This window comes from Lucilia cuprina, chromosome 5, assembly GCF_022045245.1.
Source record: "Lucilia cuprina isolate Lc7/37 chromosome 5, ASM2204524v1, whole genome shotgun sequence".
Taxonomy (NCBI): Eukaryota; Metazoa; Arthropoda; class Insecta; order Diptera; family Calliphoridae; genus Lucilia; species Lucilia cuprina.
In genome coordinates this window covers 52002636-52020824 of record NC_060953.1, presented here as the reverse complement: position 1 = coordinate 52020824, position 18189 = coordinate 52002636, and the positions used below count along the sequence as shown (strand labels likewise).

Sequence of the window (18189 nt, the reverse complement as noted above, 5' to 3'; positions counted from 1 at the left end):
GACTAGACTATAGACTAGACTATAGAATAGACTATAGACTAGACTATAGACTAGACTATAGAATAGACTATAGACTAGACTATAGACTAGACTAGACTATAGACTAGAATAGACTATAGACTAGACTATAGAATATACTATAGACTAGACTATTGACTAGACTGTAGACTACACTATAGACTGGTCTGTAGACTAGACTATAGACTAGAGACATATAAGGTATTCATTACTAGGGATGTGCCACGCCCTCAAAAGCTATCCCATATATGTTTATGTGGATGTAAAAGTTCTCCATATAAAATTTGTTTCATTGTGTTAGAAAAAAATTTCTTTAGATAATTGTAAATGAATCATTTCCTTTCTTTATTCTTAAATATATATAAAATGCATTTCAAATTTAATTAATTCAAACTACACATTTATTAACATATATAAGTATGTATGCTAATATCCATCTGTCTTTAACAGAGCAAGCTATTGATTGAAAGCGGAAATAGTCTTTTGAACATTGATACAACACTATTTAAAATAATTAAATTCAAATTAATAAGTAAAAAAACTTATAAGAAATTAAAGATAATTAAACTTCAGATGAACAATAGACTCTCGACTAAAATAATCAATAAAGTATTTTAAACTTTAAAATTTCAAACGATTAAAGAACGATTACACATGTAATTGTTTAACTTAATTTAACTGAACAAAAATGATTTTAAAATATAAATCGAATCATATTTATGGATCATCAACCGACAACAAATTTCAAAATCAAACCGTTGCCAAAAGCTTTTCAAAAACAAACCAATTAATTGTAGTCATAAATATTCTAAAATCATAAAATTTGTTTCTTTAAAATTTATAGCCAAATTAAATATAATTTTATTAATTTTTATTAACAATGGCGCTCTTTTTTTTCCATAAATTTATTAAAATGCTGAAAATGACAATTTTGAAATCACATCAATTTAAAAAATTGTGCTTGTTCTTGTATTTGGTGTTTTCGTGAAGTCAATGCACTTGATTGTTTTCTGTTAGAATAAATTCTATTTTTATTTATAGTTTAAAAGTATTAAGTGTGTGTCTAGATTCTAGAACACAATTGTATTGAAAATATTAAGGGTGTTCATTGTAAGGTGTAAATTTAAAATTTATAATACTATAGAATAGAGTATGTACTAGACAATAGACTAGACTATGTACTAGACATTAGACTAGACTATTGACCAGACTATACACTAGACTATTGACCAGACTATACACTAGACTCTAGACTAGACTCTAGACTAGACTATAGACTCGACTATAGACTGCATTATAGGCTAGGCTATAGACTAGACTATAGACTAGACTATAGACTAGACTATAGACTAGACTATAGACTAGACTATAGACTAGACTATAGACTAGACTATAGACTAGACTATAGACTAAACTATAGACTATACTATAGACTAGACTATAGACTAGACTATAGACTAGACTATAGACTAGACTATAGACTAGACTATAGACTAGACTATAGACTAGACTCTAAAGACAAAACTGATCTAGTCGAAAGGCTCTAATCTAGACTGATAGGACTGAACTCGCCTAAAGACTTGACTGAGCTCGCCTAAAGACTAGACTGAACTCTAATAAATAGTCTAAAGACTAAACTGATTTCGTCTGTCATCGTCCAAAAATTAGACTGACTTGACCCATCTAGTCTAACTGTTACACTAATGAAGCTTAAGAACTTATTAATCTAGTCTAAGGATTAGACAGATGTCGCCTAAAGACTAGACTGAACTTGTCTAAAGATAAAACTGATCTAATCTTAAGACTACACAGATTGTCTGACCTTATTTACTTCATATTTAGGCCCCCTTTTTACAAAATATTCCCCTTCAGGAGTTACATTAATATGAAAAGTAAAGTTTGTTTATACCTTTATTTTTCCCAGTTTTTTTTTTTCGTAAATTTTGTTGTTAGTGCTGCATAAATGTTTTTATTTTTATTTTTTATATTTAAAGCTTAAATGTAGACAAGACCACATTCCTTATTTTATTCAGTTGAAATGAACAATTTTTTATTAATGGTTGTGATTTTATTTATTTATTTTTTTCATTCCAAACATTCAGCCAGGCCGCTTGCCAACACAGATCTTTGGTTGTTCTCGTTTTCAGGTTTATTTCTGTGTTTTTTTTTTTTTTTTCTTAAAGTACAACAAGGTAGTGGTACCACACTTGCTGTATTCCACAGATCAAGTATAGATCCACTGCACCAATTGCAAAAACAATATTAAGAGATCTTATGGTGGTGTACTTTATTTTTAACAATAAATAACGCAATATTGTTAAAGAGGTGACCAGGTTATCTGGTGCAGAGATTGATTAAACTTAATTTTTATATTTTATTTTATTTGTAACTGAAAATCATCCATGTACTTTTAAAAAACTTTTAAATTAAGGGTTTTCTCTTTTTTTATTGCTACTTTTTCCATTATGTTTTGGATGGATTTTTTTTAACAAAAAACTATAATTTGAAAAAGATATTTTATCTGCCAATTTAATTTGATTTTAGGTTGTTTTAATATAAAACATGTGTTCTTTCTCTTTATTTTCAAAACAGAGTAATTATTTTGTATAAAAACCATGTGTACTTTTAATAATGAAAATAAAAAAAATTTTTAACACTTTGTAAATGTTACAATTTTTATGTTCTTTAATCTAGAGATAAAATGTTTTTCTTTATTTTATGGAAATTAGGTAAATATTTCATTTAGTTTGGAAGATGAGTGGACAGTTATATAAAGGGATGTATTCTTTATAAAGTTTTTAGACTAGATCAGTTTAGTTTATAAACTAGATTAGTGCTGTCTTTAGATTAGATCCGTTCAGTCATTATACTAGATCAGTTAAGTTTTTAGACGAAATCAGTCTAGTTTTGGACCATGTCCGTTCTGTCTTTAGACTACATCAATTATGTCTTTAGATTACATCAGTTTTGTCTTTACAAGAGTTCAGTCTAGTCTTTAGATGAGATCAGTTTTGTTATTAGGCAAGTTTTATCAGTTTTGTGTTTAGACTAGATCAGTTTTGTCTTTAGAAGAGTTCAGTTTAATCCTTAGACTAGATCTCTAGACGAGTTTAGTATAGTCTTTAGGCGATATCAGTTTTGTTATTAAACGATTTCAGTCAAGTTTTTAGGCGAGATCAGTCTATTCCTATAAGACTAGTTCAGTTTGCTAGCACAATGTAGTAGTTGGACTAGATGAGTCTAGTCTTTGACTAAATTAATTCAGTAATTGGACTAGATCAGTTTAGTTTTTAGACAATGATAGAAGAAATCAGTCTAGTCTTTAGACTATATGCGTTTTGTCTTTAGACTACATCAATTATGTCCTTAGATTAGATCAGTTTTGTTTTTACGAGAGTTCAGTCTAGTCTTTAGACGAGATCAGTCTAATCCTTAGACTAGATCAGTATTTACTTTAGCTAGATCATACAAGTATTTAGACTAGATAAGTCTAGTCTGGGCTTTAGCTTTATCAGTCCAATATTTTGACTAGATCTGTCATAGTCATAGCAGTAGATCAGTCTAGTATTTAGACTATAACAATCTAGTCTTAAGACTAGATCTGTCTAATCAGTCTAGATTAGAGCCTTTAGACTAGTTCGGTCCAGTCCGTAGACTATATCGTTTTAGTATTTAGTCCAGATCTGCGTACTCTTTAGAATTTACTCTTTCACATTCCTTCTCCTTAAAGTGCTTAACACAATTTGTTTATTTATGTTGATAATAAACCAAACAAAAAAGCTCTAGTCTTCTGCTATATTTCTTTTTTTCTCCTAAATTTATTTACTGTTTAAACCAAATTTAGTGTAAATATATCGTCAAAAACAAAGTTTTGCAAGTGGTTACTTGCGTAGACTAAACGATCTTTACTAAATCTTTAAATAAACAAATTTCAAGAGATAATAAATTTGTTTTCTACAAAATCTTTACGCTACGCAATGAATGATAAATATATATGTTTTAATTAAACTACAAACAGATGTTGCTTTTACAATATTGTAAACTGTTTCCTAAAGTTTGGCGGTGGGGATGTTGTTGGTTGTAAAGTAAATATTTAAAAATATTTTGATTTTTTTTTTGTAAAATGACTAATATTGATTTTTTTCTTTTTGTTTATTTTTAGGTAAGATTCTGGAATTAATGTAAATATACTCGTAAATATATCAGCAGAGTTTATTAAGTTAATTAAGAGATCACAACATATTGATCATACTTTTATTGATGGAAGTTATCAATTTTCAAAAGTTGTTTAACAAATGGTTTCAGGAAGAAATTGTTGTAATATGTAAGTAAATCGAAAATAATGTGATCTGGAAATTGATATAATTATCAGACTAAACACTGATCTAGTCCATAGGAAGGGATTTTGTGTATAGAATGATCTAGTCTAAAGAGTAGACTAGTATAGTCTCAAAACTTAAACGATCTTATCTAAAGACTAGACCGACTAAGGCCAAAGACTAGACTGGCTAAGATCTAGACTAGACTAACTTAATCTAAACACTAGACAGATCATGTCTAAAGACTAGACTGACGTAGTCTAAAGACTAGACTGCTCTAGTATAAAGACTAGACTGACTTAGTCTAAAGACCAGACTGATCTAGTCTAAAGACTAAACTGATCTAGTATAAAGACTAGACTGATCTAGTCTAAATAATAGACTGATCTAGTCTAAAGATTAGACTGATCTAGTCTAAAGATTAGACAGCTCTAGTCTTAAGACTAAACTGATCTAGTCTTTAGACTGGACTGATATAGTCTAAAGACTAGACTGATCTTGTCTAAAGACTTTACTAGTATGGAGACTGACCGATCTAGTCTAGTAACAAAATATATCTAGTCTAAAGACTTCACCGATTTATTCTTAAGACAAGACTGATCTGGTCTTAAGACTTAATTGATCTGTTCTAAAGACTAGACTAAGTTAGTCTTAAGACTCGGCTGATCTCGTCTACGCTAAATACAAGACTAAACTAGTCTAATAGGTAAACTAAAGTCAATAATTTTCTATCTAGATCTAGTCGATAGACTAGACTAGTCTTAAGACTGGAACGATCTCGTCTAAAGATGTGACATATCTATTTTAAACAACAGGCTGATCCTGTCTATATACTATACCCATGATCTTTTATAAAGACTTGTGTGCTCTTTATATTAGATATAGTCTAAAAATTAGACTGATCTAATATTAAGACAAGAATGATCTAGTCTAAAGACTAAATGGATCTTGTCTAAATATTGGGTAGATCTAGTTAAGAGACTAGACAGATCTAGTATAAAGTATAGGCAGATTTAGTCTAAAGACTAAATTGATCTATTCTAAAAACTACAGTGATCTATGCCAAAAAAGTGATATATGCAAGAGAGTTATATAATCTTTAGACAGTTTTCTAGTCTAAAGTCAACACAAACTCTAAGCTACAGACAATATTGTCTTAATATTTAATAGAGTTAGGTTAGATAGTGATCATGTCTATTTACTAAATAGTGATTATGTCATTTGTGTAATAGTGCGCCAGTTTGTAAGCTAAATAGTGATCAAGTCTATGGACTAGATAGTGATCATGTCTATTGAATATATAGTGACCATGTCTTTTGTGTAATAGTGATTCAGTTTGCAGGTTAAATAATGATTCAGTCTATAGATTAGTGATCAGGACTATAAATTAGATAGTGATCTAGTCTATAAACAAGATAATAATCTAATCTATAGACTTTACAGTAATCCTGTCTAGAAACTAAAAATTGATTAATTTTCTAGACTGTGGTCTACAAATTAGAATTCGTTCAAAACACTTAATTGTATTTCTGAAAACTAAACGTTCTACTTCCATTTTTGGAAATAAATACATCACAATTTCTTTGTCTTCAATTTCAAGATTGTCACTGTCACTTACAACCACTCTTAAAAATACCACCAAGTGTTAATCATAAAATACTCATATCACACGTTAAGCTCTTAGATTTGACCCACTTGACGATCATTATTCAAAACCAAAAATAGTACAAAACTACGCTCTCTGATCATCGTTTTATATTTCATAAATGGAAAAGTTTTTTTTTACTCGTATTTCTTTGACCACTTTTAATTACTTCATAAACGTACAAATATGTATGTGAAATTTAATTAAGAGAAAAAAATATATATATTTCCTCTCATTTTTATTTTGTTTTTTTAAATATAGTTAACGATTTCCATAAGTATTTCTTGAATCCAAGATTAAATGGTGTAATTAAATGGAAATTTGTATAGCCAAAGCTAACAAAAGCAATTTATAGCAAAACAAAAAAAAAAAAAAAAAACGTTTTAAAGTGCGAAAGTTTTGTGGAAAAAAAATTAAGAAAAAATCACTTAAGAAAAATGCCACTAATCGGGTTTTTTTTTGTTGCTGCAATTGAAATTGGCAAAGATGAATAGTGTCTTAATCTGCAGATTATGGCGTGGTTGGAGTCGAGTAGTTGTATGGTGTGGTTTAGTTTTTTTGGCTGGTTCGTTCGTTGCTAGCCGTAAATGTATATGTTGTCCAACTCCTTCCTTCTTTTAATAATTCAACATTTTGCTTTAAATAATATTTTTTTTATATAAATGAGTTTACTGACCTAATTTTAAAAAATCCATAAAAAACTACAACTAAAAGTCAAATATTTTCACACACAAACAAATAACAGTTTTAACATGGAAACACTTGTATTTAAAATCAGGCTTTTAAAGGCCTTTAGGGGACAGACGACACTAAAATTGATGGAAAATTGAAAAAAAGTAGAAACAAAAAATTTTAACCAAAAAAAACTTCCTCGCCTCACTTTACTCTCTCCCCAACAAGAAAAACATCATAAAAACACAAAATTTTTAATGGGAGTAATGCGGCAGTTAAAAAATAAACGCACCTGCACGCATGTCAATTGTTGTTGTTGTTGCATGTGATACATAAATTACACCATTTGGTTACACAGGCCACACCTCCCCAATGTATGTCTGTCTGTCCATACGCCTGTATGTCTTTCTGAAAGTCTGTCTGTCCGCCTGTATATCTTTCTTTACCAAAGTCCGTCCGTCCGTCCTTCCGTCTGTCTGTCTTTCCTATTGCTTGTTTATAAATTTATGAGGTTTTTGTCATATAAAAACATAATTTTTTATTCATATGTTGTTGTTTGTTTATTTTTTTGTGTTTAGCAAAAAACCCCATAAGAAATTCATGTTTAAGATCATGAATATTAACTTGCATCTTTAAAATTATAGTCTTTAATTGTATTTGGTAACAAGTTTTGTTGCGTTTCATGTTTTTTCTTCGCCTTTTTTTCATTTAATCCATTTATGACTATTCTGCATATTCTAGCTATAATTCTTTAATATTTGTTACACTTTTACCAAATTGATATATTTTTTTTTGTCTTAATTATTGTATAGATTTTCTTTAGAAATTAATTGCTTATACGTTTTAAGTGAAATCGTGAGTTAATGTTAATCCATTTCCGTACGTAATTGGCGAAATTGAAAAGTGATCTCATAAATTGTATGATTTGTTATTCGAGGACTTCTTTCTGTTGGCTAAGAATCGCGATAGAACTTGTTATCATGGCAACCGAAAGCTGCTTCCTGATTGGTTATCTGTTAGCTGTTAGTGTCGGAAGATTTTAAACCCAAAAACTAAAGTAGCTCAATATATAAGAATGTCATGATCTTGTCATAAATATCTCTGTATTAATACAAACTGCAATATGTTTGCCTCTGCAGCCGATTCGAAACTGTATTTGATCGCTTAAGAATTCTAGTTTTCGAAAACCAACAAGCTGGAAGAAAGTTGTTTCACATTAGTTATGCAAATCGAACGTGTCGTTCTATTTCTTTAGATAATTAAACGAGGAATTTAGAACGATAAATGAATACAAGATTAGCTGTCCTGAATCTAGCTCGCCATCAATCTGTTATTCGAGATATCGGGTCTTAAAGATTAAAATATCAATTTTTGAGGCCTTTTGAGATGGAATACTAGCACCAAGACCACTTTATTTATAAAATGTTGTATGTCATCTGAAAGTCTATTCTTGACGTTGTTTTAACCAGAGATGCAAGCTCAACTTTGCTTAGATGAAAAGGATCATCAGTTGCTTGTTATAGAAAATATCGGCGGCGGCTAAATTGTAGGCTCAACTTCCCCCCGGGGGCATGTTACCTTGGCGAAGACCTCCGCCTTGGTGTTATTGCAATCCCGGGGTATAAAGAGGGCCTAATACCTCCAATCTGACCGGGATTGGAAATGGGTTGGGGTCAATTGTATATGATACGGAATGAATGTAGAGGTATGCGGGACTCATCCACCCGTATACCTAAATGAGTGTGTCGTATGTTTTTCTCTATGAATGTGTCGGATAAATAAAGATGTGTGCTCGAGTACTCCAGCAAAGTACTTGCACATAGCCAATGTGCAAAAATTGCCACTTGAGTCTTCATTGAAGACAGGGGCGATGGTAGACCGTTCTAAAGTCTACCCTGTGGATGAAAAAGACCACCGTGAGATAAGGCCGACACGGCAGGTGCTCACGTTAAAACTATCGACAGTCTGTAGGCTCAACTTTGCTTTAGAACGTATTAGAAAAGGATCATCAGCTGCGTTTTTCAGAACATGACATTTCAAATTACAGTATAACTTAGTTTAGGATTTTGACGTTTTTTTTTCAAATTACAATCGAGATGTTAAATCGGGAAATGTGGTGTGGAAAGTATCCTTTTTTAATTGGCAATAATCCCCAGCAAAAAATGAACTTCCAAAGAAGTAGAATTTACTCCATGCAAGTACTGAAAAAGACTTGATGAAGTAATGATTTTAACACGGGCTTGTCATAGGAGGGATGTTCTTTTTATTTCATTCCAAATTCACTACATCTGAAGTAATTCCATGGAAGTAGTGAAAAACACTTGAATAAGTATGTCTGAAAAGGAATGACGAGAAGTTTCATAGTTGATCATGATTGATCTTTGCAATATAGTGATGTTAACGATCACTGTACGTTTACTTCAGAGGAATGCAATTTTCAACAGTTTGAAATAAAGGTTCATTCTATACTATGCAGTGTTCTGAACGCAGGGAAACTTGAACAAGTTTTCTGTAAAAAAGATTAACTTAGAACATAATCATTTCATAGGCAAACAAAGATCTTCTTAAAGTTAAACTGGATCATGCAATCGAAGATCTCAATCTTTAATGATCTTGAGATATTAATGCCACTGGACTTTGAGGATGATTGTCGAGGTTTCGATCTGTCAGTCATTAGTAAATATTGTCGGAATGAGAAAGAGATCGTTATATTCCTTCTCTATAAAACTGTTTCTGAAAGCTCATGAGTATTGCTCCTCTCTAGAACTGTAGAAAAATTAAAGGTTGAGAGTAAATGGGGAAGATAAAACTACTCTTACTTAAGTAAGGATCATTTTTGTTGTAAGAAATATTTCTTGATTAGACTTAAAAATCAAATTCAAATATTTGAATTGATCATAGATCTTTTTTATATAAGAGAAACATATTGTTTTCGGCAATTCTCTGTGATCTCTAGAGGTATCTATTTTGTATTGCTCCCAGACTATTAGTCACGGATTGTAAGAAAATTACAATATAAAACTTCTTCAACTAAAATGAGCAAACAAAGATCTTCTTATAGTTAAACTGGATCACGCAATAGAAGATCTCAATCTCTAATGATCTTGAGATATTAATCCCAATGGACTTTGAGGATGATTGTCGAGGTTTCGATCTGTCAGTCATTAGTAAATATTGTCGAATGAGAAAGTGATTATGGTATTCCAACCCAAGAGAATAAAACTGTTTCTGATAGCGCATGAGTATTGGTTCTCTCCAGTACTCTGGTATACATCCAGAGTTGAGAATAGATGGGAGAGTAATGATCCTTACTAAAAGTAAGAATCATTATTTGCGTATATATTTGTAAGAAATACATGATTGGACTTAAAAAACAGATTCAAATACTAGATCGTAACTTATGCATGATCAGTATGTAGATCTTTTTTTAAAAAGAGACACAGATTATTTTTGACAATTCTCTGAGATCTCTAGAGGGACCACGCGGATCCACAGGGTTAAAAAAGAAGAATTATAAATCGATGAGACTGCTTTGTTAATTATCGTGTTGCTGCTAACTTGTCACTTTAATGTAATATGTGATCATTATCACTGTCTCTTTTTCTCATTGTGACCTTCCCATTATACCCATTAGAATACTTTTAATTCCTTCAACCCCCTAACGATCTCCAATGGATTAAAATAACTCGTAACATTTTTGTCTATTTGTTTCTATGGAGGACATAGTTAAACATGGAAGTTATTAAGAAAACTCTATGGACACACAATTTTTCCAGATTTTACAAAATAGAAGACAAAAAAATGGACCAACATGTTTTATAAAGAAGAAAAAAATATCAAAACTACCAATAATAAATATGTGCACATAGTTTTATTTTTCTTCTACTCCACTCTCTATCTCACTGATAAACAAGGAAGATCACCCATTATTGACCATCTTAATTGTAACCGTGATGTAGTAGTGATGCATGTCTAGTTTTAGACGACTGGTTGTTGTTTCAAATGGTTTTCTTAGTTGTTGTACGGTCAGATGGACGGATGGATGGACGGACAGACTGACTAAATGAATGAATAGCTAAAAGACTGAATGGATGGTTGGACTTACATGTACGTTTGTTAGCATGGATATGAATGGTATGGCATGCTGGTGGGCTTTGGTTAAATCATCTGTTTTGTTTTAGTTGTTAGAAGTTTTTAACTTGATTGACGAGTTATTAGTTGTTGTGCTACACTCATGTTTAGAACTCTTAAGAGTTATTAAATAGTTGATGTTGTAATGTTTCTAATAACCAAATTCAAAGCATCATGGCATCTAGGTTTTTTTTCTAATATGTTTTATGTTGTTGAAGCAAGTTGTTATTGGCAAGTGTTGCTCAGGTGGTGTTTAAAAAGCATTCATAAAGCAAAAATTTCTGTGTGTTTGTGCAAAAATGTTTCAGTAAATAGGCTCATGTTACAAAGTTGCTATCTGTATGTCCATTTAGTTTATACTAGTGTGTATATTAAATTATTATTAATTGTGTATTTAGAGCAAAGAAATTTTCTATTTATGTTTATTTACTTTTTATACAAGATAAAATCTTGTAAGATGGCAATTACACTGTTTCTGAGTTAAATGTTTAGATTATAAGCTCGCGGGAGAGAGCAACAATGATCATATCAAAGATCTTATTTTTAAGAAACATAAGCTTAAACAACAGATTTTCCTATATTAAAAGCTTAAGCTAGATTTTTCAATAGACAAGCATAAGCTACCGGGAGTGATATATATTTTGATAATAAAATACAAGTTAGCAAAAGAGAGAGCTTTTTAAAACGAATGATATACTAGAGAGAGAGATCATTGAAAGTTAAGCTAGAGCTAGTGGGACAGAGCTTTACATGGTTAGACTTGAACTTTTAAAAAATGATCTCAAAGAAAGTTCTCATTAAAACGAATCATTAGCTAACATAACAGATTTTCTTATAAGTCAACTTGAGTTAACTCTCTAAGAAAAGATCTACCATCTTTAGAGAGTAGATCATTCTATATGTTAAAGAGATCTCTTCTAGTGAAATAAAAGTTATCCAGAAAGTATTATATATGAATGAAACATAAACTATTGAGAGACCGCTTTAAAGTTCTAAGCTTTCTATTGAAAGCTTTAACGGGGAAAAATATCATCCCATTTTTTTCTATTAAATAACTTAAAGATAGTTCAAGTCAGTTTTTCACACTTGTGAATGATGGTTTTCTATGTTCTAGAGAGTGTTGCCGAGAGCTCCTCCTTGAAAAGAAACTGAGCAATATGAGCAACATAAACTAAAAGAAACTTATCTTTTCAAAAATCAAAAGCTAGTGAGAGTTTTTAATGAGATGAGAGATATGAACTATTCAAAGTGATAATCCAAAGAGCTTTATGGATAGCTCCTCCTTGTAGAAAGTTGTATTTGAATATAAATTTTTATAAGGACTGTTACATAAACTAAGTGAGAGATATCTCACTCAAAGAGCAAATGCTAGAGAGAGTAACTGATGAGATTTATGTGCTATTGAAAGATATTTTTCCAAAGGAAAGCAAGAGCTAGCAAATGAAGTTTGCTCCAGGTAAGCTTCCTTGCTAGCAAGAGATCATTACGTAGCCATAGAGAAATTTTTCAAAAGTGAGAGACAAAAAGATAAATCGTTTTCAAAGAAAAATTGTGAAATTCAACCTGATCTTTCTACAACACAACTTTAGCAAGCTTGAGGAAGTGAGAGGTCTTTCAATAAGGAAGCAAAGGTCAAAGGTGAGAGAGAGAAAAAGATTTCTGATCTTTCTTTAGCATTACTTGAGCAAATAGATAAATCTTTTTCGTGTAAAAATTGCGGAATTCAACGTAATCTTTTTATAGCACAACTTGAGCAAGTTTTCATAGAGAAAGTTTTAACAACTGAAAGATGTTTCAAAAAGGAAGCTTAAGCAATACGACAAGATCAAAAAGAAAATTAAAATATGAGTGAGAGAAAGATGCCTGATCTTGGCGGAATTCAACATGAACTTTCTATCTTGAGCAAATTTTCATAGAGAAAGTTTTCACAAGTAAGAGGTCTTTCAACAAGTTTGAAGCTTGAGAAATATGAATATATCAAAGGAAAACTTAAAATATGAGTGAAAGAAGGATACCTGATCTTTCTAATGCGTAACTTAAACAAATAAATAAATCGTTTTCGAGGAAAAATTTTGGAATTCAATATGATCAAAAAGATAAATCGTTTTCGAAGAAAAATTGTGGAATTCAATATGATCTTTCTACAACACAACTTGAGCAAGACAAGAGAATGTTTTAACAAGTGAAAAGTCGGTAAATAAGGAAGCTTAAGCAGTTAGAACAAGATCAAAGGGGAACTTGAAATTTTTCGATTAAAAATCGCGGAATTCCTGAACCTTGAACAAGTTTTCATAGTTAGCTTTAACAATAAGGAAACTTGAACAATAGGAGATGGTCAAAGGAGAGCTTAACTTAAATCTGATAAAAGTAGCTCTTGGAAATGGTGTTGTCAGTTATTATCTACATGTAGTAATTTAATATTAGAATAATTTTTAGTTACTGGATTTTTTGTTTTACTCTTCTTTCATTCATACTCATCTAATCTTATACGAAATGTAAAATGATAATGATGACGTTGTTTCCTTTTCAAAAAACACTTTGTTTATGTTCTATTCTTTAAAAAAAATGTGGAACTCTAAACAAAAAGTATTTGTTCCTTTTATTTGATAAAACAAAAAGAAACACTTGAAAAAAATCTCTTAGTATTTGACAATTTTAAAGCGTATTATGAAAAGAAAAAAAACTAATATTTACTTAGTAGTATCCGATTACAGCTGTGACTAAAACATATAATTGTAAAGTGATGATTTACATACAATTTTAGTTACAGTTCATACATTCATACATACATACTCTTCTATGTATTTTCATTAACTTTGGAAAATTATATTTCTAGAAACGTATGTAAATGTGTATTCCAAAGATAACACAGACCATTAATTGGTCATATGGAAAAATGTGTGAAATAGAACCTTGAAAAGTAATAATTTTAACAAATCACTAGGTTTATGATTCATATTACTTAAGTGCTAGAAAGTACTTATTGAAAACTATTTACTTAACGTCCTTATCTATCTGTCTTCCTCTAGTACTTAAGAGTTTCTCTACAGTTTCTTTCCATTCCAAAGAAGAAAACTCTATCAACCAGTTTCATTTTGTAAATTATGCCTATTTCATGTTACCAACATGTTTGAACATGTAAATTACCAATTAATCGTCTACATAGTGTTGTGTTTGATCTGGACTCTTGGTCGGTTAGCCTGTCTGTCCGTCTTCTTAATATTTCTAATTTACATTGGCATGCCAATTTTTCCGTTATATAAATATTAATATTTGCTTTTAATATTTCTTTCTAGCTTAAAATGTTCGGGTGTTTAGGAGGAGGGAGAGTGAAGCGTAAAACATACATTTTTAAATGTTATTTCATGACTTGAATAGTGGAAAATGATCATTCTGTGGCATTCGGTGTTAATACATTCACAATGTAGAACAAAACAGCGGGATGGGTAATTTTATTTATTAATATTTTTTTACGCTTAACATTGGAATAAAACTACCCAGTTGGAAATTTTCAATGAAAAGAGCATGAGATGAGAGGCGATGGAAATATGAGTGAGAGAAAGATACCTGATCTTTCTATAGCGTAGTAACTTGAGCAAGTTATCACAGAGAAAGTTTCAATAAGGAAGCTTAAGCAATATGAGAAGGACAAAGGGAAAGAAAGATACTAGATCTTTCAGGAATAAAATGCGGAATTCTACATGATCTTTCTATAGCACAACTTGAGCATGTTTTCATAGAGAAAGTTTTAACAAGTGAGAGGTCTAGAGAGCTAGAGTTTTTGAAAAGTAGAGAGAGAGAGAGAGTATTTTACCGTAATTACTTTATCTAAAGATCTATTGATCATCATTGCGACAGAGAGAGAGGGAGAAAAAATAAGTAGCAAGAGAAAGCTTTTTGAAACATAAACTTGAGAAGCGAAAGAAAAAGGAAATATTTAGTAATGAACTGAAAGGATCTTAACATAGATGTGAATTTCAAATAAAGGTCATTATATGGAGAATCAAATGAAACTGATCCTTCTGTATGAAAACTTAATAAATAAAAGTATAAAACATTCTCTGTAAAAGAGAACTTAGAAAGAGAAAATGTTTAACAGTTTTCCCTATAAGTTTTTTCCTAGGATTTCCTTTTTAAAAAGAGATATTTTCTTCAAGTAGGAGGCTAGAAAAATAGACGAAAAAAAAAATCAAATGATTTTCATTGCGACTGAATGAAAAAAAGCAGCAAGGGAGAGCTTTCAATAGATAAACATGGAATAGCGAGAAACATTAAGTAGCAGGAGAGAGCTTTTCAAAAGATAAACTTGAGACAACGAGAGAAATAGTGATACTACTTGAACTTACTGAAAGCTAATATAGGATTGATCTTGTCTTGCCGTTGAAAGAAAAGCATAAAGTAGCAAAGGAGAGCTTTTAAAAGAGAAACTTGAGACAGCCAGAGAAATAGTGATACTACCTAAACCTATAGTGGAATGATCTTTTTTTGGAAAGCTTATGTAACCATGATCTTCACATAGGACAACTAAGCTAAAGAAAGAAAGCGAAATGAGAACTTTTTATATAAAGACATGAGTCAAAAAGTGAATTCTTTGTAAGTGTCTAATTGACGTATTGAAATTGAGATTTTCATAAAGGCGGAGAATAGCTTATTATGGGAAATTTGTTAAAAAAAACTAGACCTAACAAAAGAGATTATTTCATTTTGGAACCTTAAGCTGTAGATCGAAATATTTCAATCAGAAACTAAGGCTATATTAAGATCTTGCTATGGGAAAACCAGAGACAATAAATGGGAGAAAAACTTGAGATCTTTTCATATTGAAATTTTAACAAACTTCTGTTAAGAATTGCATAAATAATGAGTGATCTTGTCTTTTGGAAACTTCAACTGAAGATTGAAATATCTGCAAATTTATATACAGATACACAAATCCAGAGAAGCACAAACTTTTATATAGAAAACTTAAGCTGTTGAGTAAACTCAAAATGTTGTGATTTTCTTAAAGCTGAAAGAGAAAGCAAGCTTCACATATTAAAACATATTCACGATCTTTCTTCCTAATTTAATGATCTTTCTTCCTAATGCAGTGAAATCATATGATTCAAAGTGAATGTTTATCTGATTAAGAATTGAATTGGAAGTGATCTAAAACTGAATTATATCTTCTTTCTCAAAAAGAAAAGAGAAAGAAATCTTCTTATAATGCAACTTATTTACATGAGAAAGATGTTTTTAAAACTTGAAGCCCGATACAGATTTACAATGGATGTTCATCGGATAATGAATTGAATTGGAATTGGTCTATAACTGAATTAGAATTGATCTTCTCAAACGGAAAGAGAAAGAAAACTTTTTATATTGAAACTTATTCACGAGAGAAAGATCTTTCAATACTCGAAGTTCGTAAAGAGATGAAATAAAGTTCATGACAATCTACTGATCTTTCTTCCCAAGAATTTAATAAAAAATTCAATTTGAATTAGCGATAATTCACAGTGGATGATCTACTGATTATGAATTAAACTGAAAGTTGTCTAGAACTGAATTAGAATTGATCTTCTCAAAGGGAAAGAGAAAGAAAGCTTCTTATATTGAAACTTATTCATGAGAGAGTGATCTTTCAATACTCGAAGTTTGTAATGAGATGTAATATAGTTCATGACAATCTACTGGTCTTTCTTTCCCAAAATCTAATGCTGTGAAATGTAAAATGTAAAAAAATCAATCTGAATTATGATGTTCATCTGATTATGAATTGAACTAGAATTGGTCTAGAACTGAATTAGAATTGATCTTTTCAAAGAGAGAAAAGAAAAAAGCTTCTTATATTCAATTTTATTCACGAGAGAATGATCTTTCAATACCAGAAGTTCCTAAAGAGATGTTGGATAGTTCATGACAATCTACTGATGTTTCTTCCCCAAAATCTAAAGTTATAAAATCAGCTTGGTTATGTATTGAACAGAAAAATTCAATTTGAATTAGGGACGATTTACAATGGATGTTCATCTGATTATGAATTGAACTGGAATTGGTCTAGAACTTAATTAGAGTTGTGCTTCTCAAAGCGAGAAGAGAAAGAAAGCTTTTTAAATTGAAATTTATTAACGAGAGAAAGATCTTTCAATACTGGAAATTCGTAAAGATATTTCTAACAATCTTCTGATATTTCTTTCCAAGAATCTAATGCTGTGAAATCGGCTTGATTATGTATTGAATAGAAAAATTCAATTTGAATTAGGGATGATTCACAATAGATGATCATCTAATTCAGAATTAAACTAAAAATGGTCGAGAACTGAATTAGATCTTCTCAAAGGGAAAAACTTCTTCACTAGACAAAGATCTTTTCAAAACTTGAAGATCGTAAAGTGATGTAAGACAGTTCAGAACAATATATTGATCTTTCTTTTTAAGAATGTAATGATCTAGAACTATATAGATTTTAAAAATTCTTTAAACTCCAAACATGGAAGGATGTTAACAATTTTCTAATGATCTGATGATCTAAATTATATATCCAATATTAGATCCGCTTTCTTTTAAAATGTTTATATAACAAATATCATCCGTCTTTACACATTGTCCTCAAGGTGGAAATTCAATAACGAATTGGCCAAAAAGAAAAACAAAAACGACACTCTTAACAAATTCAATTAACATCATACAATTTTCGCCTTCGTTTCAAGGTTTTTTTTTTTTAGCTGATAACCTGATGACAGCCTCCACGTACAGCAACAACAACAATTTGTTGTGGCAACTATTCAATTTACATTTGATTTGAAGCGTAAATTAAAAAAAAAACTCCTGCTTCGTTAAAAGGAACAATAAAACTGCTCACAGATTTGTTATGATTTTCAGATACAAGTGAGTAAATAGTATGAGCACTCACTCGTATTAAGAAGTCATGTCTGCAAGAAAGTTTTTATAGCATACATTGTAAAAATAACTATAAATTATTAAAGTTAGTGTCGCTTTGGTATGCATTTTGCCAGTTTTGTTAAAACTATTTAGTTTAATATTAAGTGGGCGTTAAATTGTAATAAATGTTTTACTGTTTTGCACAAAAAAAAGTTTCACAATTTCTAAGAAAGTAGGTGGCCAAAAGCAACACCATCACTAGCAACTACTTGCAGAAAAGCTAGAAAACTAAACAATCTTTAAACTATTGCCACTGCCACCAAACAAATACAAACAGCAACGCCATCTAGCTGTGATAACATAAAACCACAATATTTAAAGCCAAAGATAAATAAGCAGCCGCCTCTTTTAAATATGTATTTTTTATAATTTTGGTTTTTAGTTGGTTTTGACTACTGTCTTGAAATTTGCGTGCTCCAATGCAAGACAGTTGATTAAAATTTACAGACATGTTTATGCATGATATTAAAAAAGACTCTT

General features: G+C 30.6%; 1 long non-coding RNA gene across 2 annotated transcripts in view; it reads left to right on the top strand.

Moving 5' to 3' along the window:
• The window catches only part of LOC124420136, a 63657-nt gene that overhangs the window by 22998 nt on the left and 22470 nt on the right, over positions 1–18189 (top strand). The window contains exon 3 of one of the 2 annotated variants that reach the window (XR_006941055.1): positions 4181–4606. The exons of the other annotated variant lie outside the window; for it this stretch is intronic. This is a non-coding gene — a long non-coding RNA (uncharacterized LOC124420136). Of the gene's footprint in view, positions 1–4180; positions 4607–18189 lie in introns of those variants that run through there. 2 annotated transcript variants of the gene reach the window in all.